Consider the following 13,418-nt stretch of genomic DNA (forward strand, 5'->3'; position numbering starts at 1 on the left):
CCTGTCATCTCATATCTGTCAGTAACTCGACTCAGAGGCTTTGCCTTTTCAATTCGATGTCCACAATCCACCCTAATTTTGTACTCATTTCTCTCTACATTCAATTCTAATTGCCACTTACTTCAATTTAAGCTGAATTAAAATATTATATTTGCTGTTTTTCGTTAGATGCATCTTAGGCTTCCGTTTAGACATCACTTCTAAGAATTTCATCCCTCTTTTCCAGGTGAACATTTGGCTGCTTCAAACATTTCTGCTACTGTTTTTTCTAATGCCTCAAATAAAGATGGGTTAGAGAGCAACTTAGCTGCTTATAGGCGGACATTAAAATCGGCTACAATATTTTATTTAGTTAAATAGTTGCCATTGTCTAGGTTAACCTTTGATTGAATTTTGTAACTAAAAAAAATTAAGGTTTTGGAATGGCGTTAACTTTTGGCAACAAAGAGGATGACGGTGCTTGTTCGTCTGATGTTCGTAATACCAAAAAAGTATGATTTAAGGAAAAAGAAATGGATTCGTAGATCCGATGTCGGATCCAACGTTGTCTTGGAAGGACTTGCTTCTAGGGAAAACCAACAATTCGTCAGTGGGTACTGGTGGAGGTTGTGGGAAAGATTTTGAATCCATGGAAGAAGACTTCACAAGGACCACTGTGAACGAAATGCCTGCAACTAATTTTTCCAATCAGGTTTAGCATTACCTGTTAAAGGACATAGAGACCACGGTAGTGGTTAAACTATTGGGGCAGAGCATAGGATGTGTTGCCTTCCAAAATAAAGTGCCAAGTTTATGGCAACCCTCTATGTTTTTTCAACTTATAGATGTGGAAATTGGTTTTTTTTTTTTGTGAAATTTCAAACTAAGGATGACTATAAGAAAGTGTCACGGGGCTAGAGTTTTCGTCTCTCGAGCCGTGCGGCCTTAGGCGATCCGTTCGTCCAAACTCGCCTAAGTCATCCTTAACTCAAGTGATGATTCTTTAATAACTCCTCCAAGGCACCAATTGAAGAGCGGAAGCGATTTATGCCAAAAGAAGCTAAACCAAAGAACAACAGAAAGCCACAGAAAAGAATGCACACAAGGTGTTTGAGTAAATGCTCTCAGAACTCTATTACTCTTAAGAATTCAGAATACAATGGAATGAGTACAAATGAGGGGGAGGCTCTTTATTTATAGTTGAGCTCCCCCCAAAACCAACGGTTAAGATACATTTACATCGACGGATGAGATTAATAGTATCCCTTTATTTTAGGGATTTACAAGATAAACCATATCAAATCTAATCTAATCTTTACAAGATATGATTCCCTCTATCTTCTAATATTAGTTGCTATATCAGCCTAAGTTGCCATGTCATCATTATCAGGCCAACCAAGCTTCAATCTGATAGGCTTCTCCAATAGGTCTTTGAATCGGGCCAGCTCTCGTGGGCTAAATGTCCCCCATCTAATCGATAGACCTCCATGGGGCGCATCTTGTGCAATGGTCACGGGCTTTGCACTCTGGCCCGTGACAAAAGTACTTACTCTAGGGCCTTGGACTATTTTTGGTCAGCATCTCACAGTGCAACTGAGATCATTGGACTTCAATCCCCTCCAACCTTTTTCGACGGTGGCCATGACTTGGATTCAATTGTCAAGCCTTCTCGGATACTTGTACAAAGTGGACACTTGAGGAGATAGGCAGAATGATAGGGAATGTGGTGAAACTAGATTTTAACACTGATAATATGTTGAATGGACGATTGCTTGGATGGCAATGTTCATCGACCTAGACATGCCATTAATTTCTCAGATCTTGGTTAATGGCAAACTAAAAAAAGTTGAATACAAATCCTTACCGACCATTTGTTTCTCCTGTGAGCAGTACCACTATGTTAAGGACTTATGTCCTTATTCTGTCAGCGTTAAGGGGATGTGTAACACCCCAAAGTAGAGCCTAAGAGTTTTAGGGGTATTTTAGGAATTTTAGCCTTAGAGTGTTTGGAATTTTGTGACATGACTTATCGATAATGTTTTTGGGTATGGTTTTTAGAAAATTAAATCAATTCTTGAAAATGAATTTTAAATACCTTTAATTTTTAAAATAGGATTGATTTATAAAAGAGTCAAAATTATGAGTTTTTAAGAGGCAATTAAATCAAATTTTAAAAATCAACCTAAAATCATCCCCCACCTGTAAGTTTCATGTTAATCTCTCCCCCAATATTGTGTGTTGTCGTCCCTTATTTGAAGGAGCCTCTCCCAATCGATTTTGAATTCCAAATTCTATTTCCTTTCGATTTCTATCATCTCTTAAGTTATAAATCTCCATAGAAGTTAAGAAAAACACCCAAAAATATCATAGTTTTCTCCATTGTCAAGCTTTCGAGTGTTTCAGGTTTTCGATCAAACGCTTGGTTTTTCTTCAAATAAGGTAATGACTCATCTTCCCATTAGTTTTAAATGTTTTAGCCTTTAAAACCAAGTTTTTAGCCATTAAATCGCATGTTTTGAATAAAAGCCAAGAATTGCGTCGTTAATGCTGGATTTCGAGATATTGCATAAAAACGTGGTTTCAAAGTGTTTTTCAACTTATTTTAACTTGATTAAAGGGTTTCTAAACTTATTTTGACGTTTCATTAAAGAATTCTTTAGTTTTAATAAATTTTCAGAAAATAGCCATAAAACATGTTAAAAAAGTCGATACTATGAACTAAGTATTTTTGTGTAGTTTAAAGGTTAAGAATTAGTCATAGGTGAATTATAAGATGAATAGAATTAGTTTTAGGCAAAAAAAATTAAGTTTGGATCGAGATATTTGGATTTCAAGTTAGTTATGTTAAAGGTTTCGGCTACATGAGAACATAGCTTAGGCTTATGTTTTTGATTGCTTGTGGTGAGTCCTTAGCTAATTTTTTAATATATTGTTGTGTAAATTATTGTGTTAAAGCTTCGAATTCATTAGGACCTTCTACGAGTAAAGATAAATACAAGGAAAAGCTAGTTTGAATTTTTAGCTTTTTAGCGAAAGCGTATTGGTGAGTGTTTGGAATAATTGCTTGTGGATATGATTCAATGAATTATTAGGGAATTTAGTAATAGCCTAAACCCCTACTCTAAATTCTGAGTGTAAACTTTCTCATACCTATGTTATATTGTGAACTATGTGCTTATATGTTTGTGAATATGTGAATTAAGATGAGATGCTATAACACGTGATATGTGGTTATGATAATAACTGTGAAAGTGCAAAGTGTGCACATGATATGTATATGTTAATTATTGGTGACAGTGTTTTTCTAAAGATGTAAATATGCAGTGATAGTGCACAGATGATCGGTAAGTGATATGTGTTTGATTTCAGATATTTTGGCCTTGTGATCTTGAAACCGTTGGATATAGTTGGCATGCCTTAGGATTGTGAGTACTCACCTATATGTATAGTGATTTTGGGCGTTGAGGCCTTGAGACATGTTGGAGGGATAAAGGAATGTGAGCTAAGCTCCATTCAATGGGACATGTGAGGGAAAATAAGGACAGTGTTAGCTTTATGCTTCACTTTTGGGACATGTTTGACTCTATGAGTCTATGTGATGTGTTAGAGATCCATGCATCTGATGAGTAATGATAGAGCTCACTTTTATGTTTCATAGCTCAAGTGTCAAATTATCTTAAACTCAAGTGTCAAATTATCTTAAAGTGTATTTATATATGTGTAATGTGATGTATGCCTAAATGGGTACGTGGTTGCTAGCCAAATTATCTTAAATTATTAATATGTGAGTATTGTGATATGTGTTTATATGACATGTGACCATTATGCAATTTATCTATAAACATGCTTTTGAGTATTGTGATATATGTTTGAATATTATGTGATTATATGTGTAATGTGATATATGCTTAAAAGTGAATATGATTGCCATGTAAATGAACTAGTAAATTATGCACGAGTAAGTATAATATGACACTAGAGTTGGAACTGTTGAGGTTGTGCTATATGGTTGTTTCGTTAATGCTTGATGAATTGTTTGCATGGTAGTTGTTCTAGGTATTCACTGAGCTTGTTAAACTCACCCACTTATTTTTAAACTATTGCAGATTAGTTGTGTGCCGATGTGAGCAGTGTGGTTTTTAAGAAGTGATCCAAGTAAGTCTATTTGTTATTTCATAGGTGTTCTATATTTATTTACATTTTAGGGAATAAGGCAATGTGGTAGACTTGTTTATAGCCATGTTAACTTCTAGATATTTTGCTGGTTTTTGGTTCGGTTTATAAGGATTACTTGTTATTGTTATGCTTGGGTTCATGAACATGATGATGGATTGACGTTACTTGCTCGAACACGATTTTCCGATATTAAACTGTTAATTAGGTCGTTGAATGATTATTTGTTGAAGTAATTAATGTATGATGTTTAGGAACTAAATTTTAATGAATTAATTGCATATGTATGCTACATTTTTGAGGTCTAGAGTAGAGGTATCGATAATTAGGTTTTAAAATTGATACTTCTATGTTTTAAAACATACAGGAGGTCAGAATAGAGATTTGGTATCGATACCTTTGCTCGAGTATCGATACTTGAGGTAAATTTATCAATACTTCACAACATGTACTAATAATTTTCGAGACTTTGGTTTTTAAATGAGAAACAGAATGCAAGTTTGGTATCATTTTTCTAGGTGGTATCAATACCACTTAATGAAAATATCAATACATTAGTGTCAGTATTAATACCTATGGACCTAGTTTGAGAATTTTGTTAAATGGGCCTGATGCATGTTTTAATATGTTTATAAGACTAATTAATGTAAGTTTAGCACGTGATAATGATAACTAACTAGTATGATTGACTTAAGACCTATGCGAATAGTAAATTGATGGATGTTTTGTTAGAATAAGCTTTTACTTGTTGGTTATAACATGAGACAGTGGTATGACATCTTGAGCTTCACTTAAAATTAGGGTGTTACAGGATGTCAGAGAGGAGGAGGTTATGGTGGGGGCAAATCCTGCATACGAAAAATCGATAGAGGAGGCGTCTGAGTTCGAACCTTAGATGATCGTTGAAAGGCGATCTCATCGTAATCCCAGGGAATTTCGAAAGTAGGCGGCTAAAAATCTAGGTAAATGAGTGTCTGGATTGATATTTAAGGCTTTGATTTCAGTAGATGAGGAGAATGGGGAAGGTGAAGCTAATAAGGTTGATTTTTCAGGGGTTAAATTCCAAAGAAGGGATTTTTTTAAGGCTATTAAAAAGAGATGCTGGAAAAGTGAATGGAGAAGTTGATGTTGGGCCGGTTATTGGAGAAGGACGTGTGGACAAGGTGGGCCAAGGTAATGGAGTTGGGTTTAGAGGTGTTTAGAAAATATGGATATAGCATTGGGTGGATTTGGGTTGAGTATAGTATATGTTGATTTAGGTGTTCTTGGTAGTCAAGTCATTGCTTCTCTTGGGCTAATTATAATTAGTTTTGGGCCAATTTCCAACAGCTATAAAGTGAGTCGTTCTGCCCCATGTTCGAATAATAAATTTCAATCAATTCTCGAAGGAAATTTAGAAACAAAAGAGAACGCTTTTTCACAAGATTTAGGAGCTACTGTCGAAAATATTAATGATGGGTCTAATTTTTCTGTTGGTTTTCAATCAAATACTACTTCAAACTTTAACCCAACTTTCGAAGATCCAATTAAGATGGTGGTACCTTTGAATTCGAATATACTAGATCATGGTAAGCATTTGGTTGTTATTTTTAAATATAATATTGTTCTGGATGGTAACTGTCCTTTGGAGGACGACGATCTGGTTAATTTCGTAATTGGTTCATCAATTTCTAAATGGTGTGGTTCAGTTGGAAATGGTGTTTTGGTTCGGAAAGGTATATTCAAATTACGAAACACCAAAGAACTCATCATATCTAACAAATGAGATTATTGCTAAACTGAGGTTCCATCATTCTCATCGGGTAGAAGATATTCGTTTTTCTGGGGTACCTAGGTTAGGTGGAAGGAATCTGTTCGAGTTTATGTAGTTTGCAATTATCCTCAATTTATTTTGATTCAGATATTAGATAACTCTTTCTGAATACCTATATTGGTTTCTTTTGTCAATGAGAGTCTAGATAAGCGAAAACGAAGGTACTTTTGGAGGGTCTAAATTTAATTCTACCTTTTGCAGTTATTCCTTGGTTGGTGATTGGGGATTTTAACGTCATTCTTTCTTTTAGTGAAAAAAGGGCAAGACTGGGAACTAAGGAAAGATGTCTATCTTTCGGTAGTTTTTTTGAGTTAGCTCAGCTACAAGACTTAGGGTTTAGGAGACTTGCATTTACTTGGCAGAGAGGTGGGATTTATGAGAGGCTTGATAGATCTATCGGTAATGATGCATGGATTTCTAGTTTCCTGAAATGTTCAGTGACTCATTTTTTAAGGCTCAAACTAGACCATCGACGATTTTTTCTTTCTCTAAGTCCTAGTATCAGTTGAAACAAATGAAGGTCGTTTAGGTTCCTTGTTGGTTAAGTTGAACATTCAAGTTTCTCCAAATTTGTATATGATTATTGGAGTTTTAATGGTAATATGAGTGATTCTATCCAGCAGTTCTCGAATAACATTAAGTTTTGAAATAGGAATATTTATGGGCATATTGACACTAGTAAAAAGTAATTAATGCAGAAATTAGCTGGTGTCTAAAAGGTGTTGGATCATTCGGAATCTGATTATTTACTTTATGCTAAAATAGAGATGGAGGAATTAGATAGCATCCTTCATTATGAGGAACTTTTATGGAAATAAAAGGCTAGGTGCAATTGGCTTTATATGGGAGAACAGAACAGTACGTTTTTCCACAAGCCCACTCGTCAGCAAAGGAAACACAATACTACGTTGTAGAATGGTAAAGGTGAATGAATATTTGATGATGATGCTCTTTAAATTAAGGTGATTAAATCCTTTCAAAGGTTATATGTTGAGCAATCGCAACCTTTGAAGTGGTTACCACTTAATTCATTTCCACAACTTGCTTATAGAGAGGTTCAGTTTTTAGATAAGGCAATCATAGATGATGAAATCAAGATTACTCGTTTTCATATGTCACCTCTGAAGGTATCGAGTAGTGATGAATTTCATGCACTTTTCTTCCAAAACCAATGGAATTAAGTTGGCAGTTTTGTTTGTGGTTGGGTCAAAAAGATTTTCGATGGGAGGTTATTGATCCAACTTTGAGTAATATTCTGATAGTCTTTCTACCCAAAGTTCATGTCCCTGATAACTTTTCTCAGTTTAAGCCTATAAGTTTGTATTATTTCCTTTATAAGCTAGTAATGAAGGTCATTGTCAACCGCTTTCAAGTTATTTTTCCAAATATCATCGCGGATGAGCAGGTTGGGTTCATTACGAGATGGAACATTACAGATAATATTCTAATTGCGCAAGAAGTTATCCAATTTATGATGAGTAAGCATAAGTCAAGATTGATTTAGAGAAAGCTTATAATTGTGTACATTGGAGTTTATTGATGCTTCACTCCAAGCTATAAGTATTCTCGATATTCTTAAAAATGTTATTATGTCGGTTATCACCAATTCTACTATGTAGATATTGTGGAATGGTGTCCCAACTTAGAAGTTCCGATTGGGTAAAGGGATTCATTAGGGGTACCCGTTATCTCTGTATCTCTTTCTTCTGTGTATGGAGTGGCTTGGTCACAGTATTCACTCAACAATTCAGTCTGGACGGTGGCGCCCTGTTCGCTTGAATTGTTAGGTCCAACTCTTTTTCATCTTTTCTTTGCGGATGATCTCATTATTTTTGGGCAAGGAAATGAGCATCAAGCCAGGTTGCTTAAAGGGATTTTGGATGGTTTTTGTGATTTTTCTGGACATCGAGTGAATGCACAGAAATCTAACATTTTCTTCTCTACGGGAGTTGGTGAAGATATGGCAGAACACCTTAGTGAGATTTTAGGATTTTGTAGAGTGCAAAACCTTGGTTCGTATTTGGGAGTTCCCGTCCTCTATGATAAGGTGACTAATAACACTTTGAGGTTTGTAGTTGACCGGGTTCGTAGTAAATTACAAAGTTAAGAGGCAAGGCATATGCCTTTAGCTGGTAGGGCCACCTAGCTAAGTTTGTACTACTAACGATTCCTAGTTATTTCATGCAGTCGATGATGATCCTTAAAGGCCTTTGTGAGAAAATCGAGAATTTGGTACGATAATTCATATGGAGATTGTCAAGTGTGGAAAGGAAGATGAAGTTGGTTAGTTGGAAGTATGTTTGTCAGTGATGATCTTGTGGAGGTAAAGGCATTAGGCGTTTGAAAGATCAAAATATATCTTTTTTGTGAATCTTGGATTTAATGTTGTGTCTAATTCTAATGCATTATGGGTTCGGGTCCTTCGATTGAAGTATAAGGTTCCAAATGGTTTGTCAGAAACCATATCACGGGGTCGGTGCTCTTTCCTTTGGAGGAGTCTCTCTAAAGTTTGGCCACTTGTTAGAGAAAACCCTTTATGGTTAGTTGGGAATGGTATTATGATCAATTGTTAGCAAGATCCCTAGATCTCAAATTTTGTTCCATTTGTTAATCATATCCCATTTCATTCTAATATGGAAAGAGAGTGTGTGCTTAGTGAAATGGTTACAGAGGAAGGTTCTTGGAATCTCAATCTATTTCGATTATGGGTTTCGGAGGATGTGATTAGGAGCATAATAGAGATTCTTCCCCCCATCCGGCAACGGGATCAGATAGGATCATTTGGGTTGGGTCATCAACCGAGTCCTTTTCTATCAAAAGTGCCTATTGAAAAATTTGAGAGGGGTCATGGAATCCAAAGGACAAGATTTGGCAATTCCCATGGAAGTTTCAAGGTCCTCAGAGGGTTAGGTACTTTATTTGGCTTGTATTTCAACAACACTTACTAATATAGAGCGTGTAAAGCAAGGGATTGGGCAAGATGGTTCATGTGGTCTTTGTGGACATGCCTTTGAAAATGTTTTACATGTCATTCGTGATTGTCCTGCAGCAAAGGATATATGGACTCGAGTAATCCAGCAGGCAAGTTAAATGTGTTTTTCTCTTGAGGATTGCATGAGTGGTTAGCATCTAACTTATAAAATAAACTTAGGATGCAATTTGAAAGGGTTGATTGGCAATGTTTATTTGAAATTGTTGCTTGGTGTATTTGGAAGAATCCTAATCTATTCGTTTTTTATGGGATAACATGGGGTGTTAAGGAATTGATTAAAGTTTTTTACAGTTGGGTTAAACAATATACCTTATCCCATAAGGTAAATGTTTCTGAGCTGCAAGTTTCAAATTCAGTTTCGCCCTTGTTCGGGAAATAGATTCAATTGAATACTAATGGCACAATAAAAGAGGATTCCAGATTAGCCACGATTAAGGGTGTCATACGAGACAGGAATGAGAGATGGATTCTTGGCTATAATCAAGTTTTAGAGAGCTATTCTGCTTTGGACGCTGAATTATGGAATATTCTGGATAGTTTAACGATTGCACTTGATCCAGGTTTTGTTAGTATGCTTATTTTCTCAGACAGGTTGGAAGCGTACAAGCTATATGGGGTAGTTTTTCAAAGGTATCGAATTTTGCTTTGGTTAGAAGAATCCAATATTTATTGACTAAAGATGCGCAATGCTCAATTCATCACATATCTAAAGAAGACAACAAGGCAAATAGTCTTGTTAAAATGACCGTTGATAAAAAAGGTGGCTTGCAACTATTTGGAACGCCTTCAAGGAGGTTTAGGTATAATTTAAGTAAATTAATGTATTACTTTTTATTAAAAAAATTCAATTCCAACTTAAAAATAAAGTTTAATTATTTTTTTTATTTTATCTCATTTGAAGGAGTGATTAAAGCAACACTTCAAAATTTAAAATTCTAATATTAATATATCTCTCGTCTCACGTTATAATTGCGAAAAAGAAATGGAAAAACAATCTTTCAGCTTTGAGCTTAACTATAGTCTAATGGTATGCACTTTTCTCTACACTTAACTCATGCATTGGGACTAGGATATAATAATTGAATCTTTTTAAAGTGTAGTTAAACTTTTAATTACGGTGATTACTATCATATTGTTATTAATCGATTCTTTCGTATTATTTATGTCATAATTATTATTTTAATGTATTTTGATTCTTTTAATGTGCTTTATCTTATTCGATCAATCTCATTTATATCAATTTGGTATAGGATGTTGATATTTTAAATTAACTTTTATTTTTATTTTAATAATTTTTATAATTACATTTATTATTAAAATACGTTATTAAATAAAGTTATCAAACTTAATTAAAATTTTAAATTTTAATATATTTATATGTATGTAATTAAGATATAATTGCATATGTATTATATTATATTAAAATAAAAATAAACTATAAATATATATAAATGAAAATTATTTTAAAACTTAATAAACTCGAAACTGCACCTAAAAAATATATTGGTATTAGTACGTATCAACCAATGCCATGAAAAAAGCCTATATGCCCACCATTATGAAAACATTTTTTTTTGGGTGAAAAGAATAAAGAAAGTTTACATTAACTCAAGACAATAGAAATTCCCCTAGGTGGACTCTCAAGGATTAGCAAGCCTTCTTCTCTATCAAAGGCCATCTTAGCTATACAATGAACATCCTTATTATTCTGTTTGGGAATATAATGTAAGAACCAATTGCCAACCTCCTTCAACTTTTGATGTATTCGCCTGATCAGTGTAGAATCCGAGGATGACATGAAATAGTCATGAATAGCCCTTGTTGCTTCCAAACTATTAGTCTGATTCAAAATATTTTCAAAGTTCCTACTCAACATAATGTTCAAACCGTCTAGAATTCCCTATAGTTTAACATAAAAAAATGGAGCACTCCCCCATGCATCTCGTCACACATGGATTTCCCTTAAACCGAGAAACTAGGGACAATTTAGGGGTTAAATTGAAAGATACCGTAAGTTAACGGACTCTTTTAGAAAATTAGAAAAAGTTAGAAATGAAATAGGGCATGGTTGAAATCCAATTCTACTTCAATTGGATTATAATTAACTAGTCCCTTAGTGAGGGACAAAATGATTGAAAACGGGTGGATTTTACATGATTGAAGACCATGCGGGAGGGGCTATAAATAGTTCGAGAGGGACTTCTTAGAGGAGATTTTTTCTTCTTTAATATGTTTCACTATCATCTCCTTCTCAGGAAGCGATGGTCATGGAAAGATCTGTATGGAGTGATGTTCGTGAGGAATTAATTAGAAAAGTAAAAATTCTGAGGAGCTAGTAAGGTTCTAAGTCCTTTGGTGTACATAAGATTTAGAAACTAGAGTTAAGAGTTTTCAAAACCATTTTAAGGTTTTTCATGTTTTTGGAAAACTGAGTTTTAAACTAAAGAACTTTGAGCTTAACTTATGATTTGGTTATAATGCTTAGTTACTAGAAGAGCGAAAGTCTAGCGTCTAAAAAAGCTAAACAGATGAAGTAAAGAAGAGTCAGGTGAGTTTGTATGCCCCATTTATGGGATAATGTATGAATAAAATGAATTTTGTGATGATACTTGTATAAGTTGGTGTTTTCCATGTTACTATACTTATTTGATTACATGCTTGTGCTTGTATGTGTAATGATTTGTGAAACACTGCGGAAAATAATCATCGAGTTAAATGAAGTTAGGTCTTGGGAAAGGGGAGGTTCAATTAGATACCACCTTACGATGTTGTTGTGTGCAAGCCATGATGGCGAAGCTTTTGGCCTTGCGGAGGGGACATTGCGATGTTCAAGCATTAAGTTTAGAAAGTGTAAAATAGAGGAATGGATGGAGTGAAACGGAAAAGTAAATAGAAAGAACATGGCGAGGCCATGGGTTCGATCGAAGGCTATATGCTAGAAATTAGTAAGACCATAGTTTGAAAGACGTTATGGCATCATGTAAAAGTACGCCAGAAAGGTTAGTTAGGACTAAGACCATGGCTGAAAGACACTATGGTATCCTTTAATAGTCTACTAGGACAACAAACACAGGGTTATCCTATGTAAGACCCCAATTGAAAGACACTACGGCATCATAAATAGTTTGAAAAGACGTTAAACACGGGATGGTCCGTTGGGACACTAAACACGGGGTAGTCTACTAGGACAGTATGTAACGCCCTCAACCTGACCCGATTTCACCGGATTTAGATCTTGGGTGTTACTTCGCATAACTTAGCAAAATTTTAAAACAATCAACTCAAACCCATAACATTAAACATTTTTCATAACATTGTACCAAAAATGTCACTGTTAAAGAAATAAAGAGAAGTATTTAAATTTAAAATAAAATATCACATTAAACTAGTCACAACTTAACACAACACAAGGTTTATAAAAATAGACTCCTTAAGGTACAATCCTATTAAACGTCAATTTTCCAAATTTGTCCACTGTATGCATAGTATTCTAATTCGTCGCTTCTCTAGCGCATTCCTAGCGTTGTCCCTCCTAGCAAACTCACTTAAATAACAACACTTGAAACATGAACATATCACTAGTAAGTTCAAAAGAGCTTAGTGAGTTTTGAACACAACATACCTTTTAACCTTTCTTGATAAATTGTTCACATTGAATAGTTGGATTTCCCTATATGTCATTGGCGGATACCTTCAGATTGTCAGTCATATATATACATACTTATGCTCCGCTTGCCATTATCAACATTTCATCATTCATCTAAATACTTGGCTGACTTTAGATTTTAGCAGATGATACTACCTGTTTCTTTTCTATTCAGACAACTTTCAACAGTTATTCTAGAACAGTTAATCATAGGCACTATTCTTGGCAGGTACCACTTACTGTTTATACTTTTGGGTGAATTTTCATACTAGCCTTGCTAAATCAGATCATAAATCAGACCATATCCTAATCCAACCCAATACATATTCATACTAGCGAGGAACACTCCAAATAATTTAGAATGATTCCACATATCTTTGCCACAGGGTACAAGACAACTAAGATAACAAACAGCTCAGATTCCATCAGATCTAAGAACAAGACATGATACCATTCAGATAAATTGTATACTAGATATTATAATTCCATCTTAATGATACGGATAACTCAAATTAACAAACTCTCATATCAATACGCCCATATACTAAACTGACAGATAACCACGGCGGATACCCTCTTTGAAAGTACTGATTCATAATTATTTTCAATGAACTTCTTTTAAGATTTATTTAATTTTATCACATAAATTTTCACACAAAATAACTTTAAACAGATCATATACTTAACATAGACTTATTGGAGTATGCCACAAGGGCCAGATAGAACATGCCATAACGGAAACATACGAAATACGCTACAAATGCTATTAGAGTGCCACAAAGTCCATACATAATGCCACAAAGGCAACTTACAGA

This window comes from Gossypium raimondii, chromosome 8 (assembly GCF_025698545.1).
Source record: "Gossypium raimondii isolate GPD5lz chromosome 8, ASM2569854v1, whole genome shotgun sequence".
NCBI lineage: Eukaryota > Viridiplantae > Streptophyta > Magnoliopsida > Malvales > Malvaceae > Gossypium > Gossypium raimondii.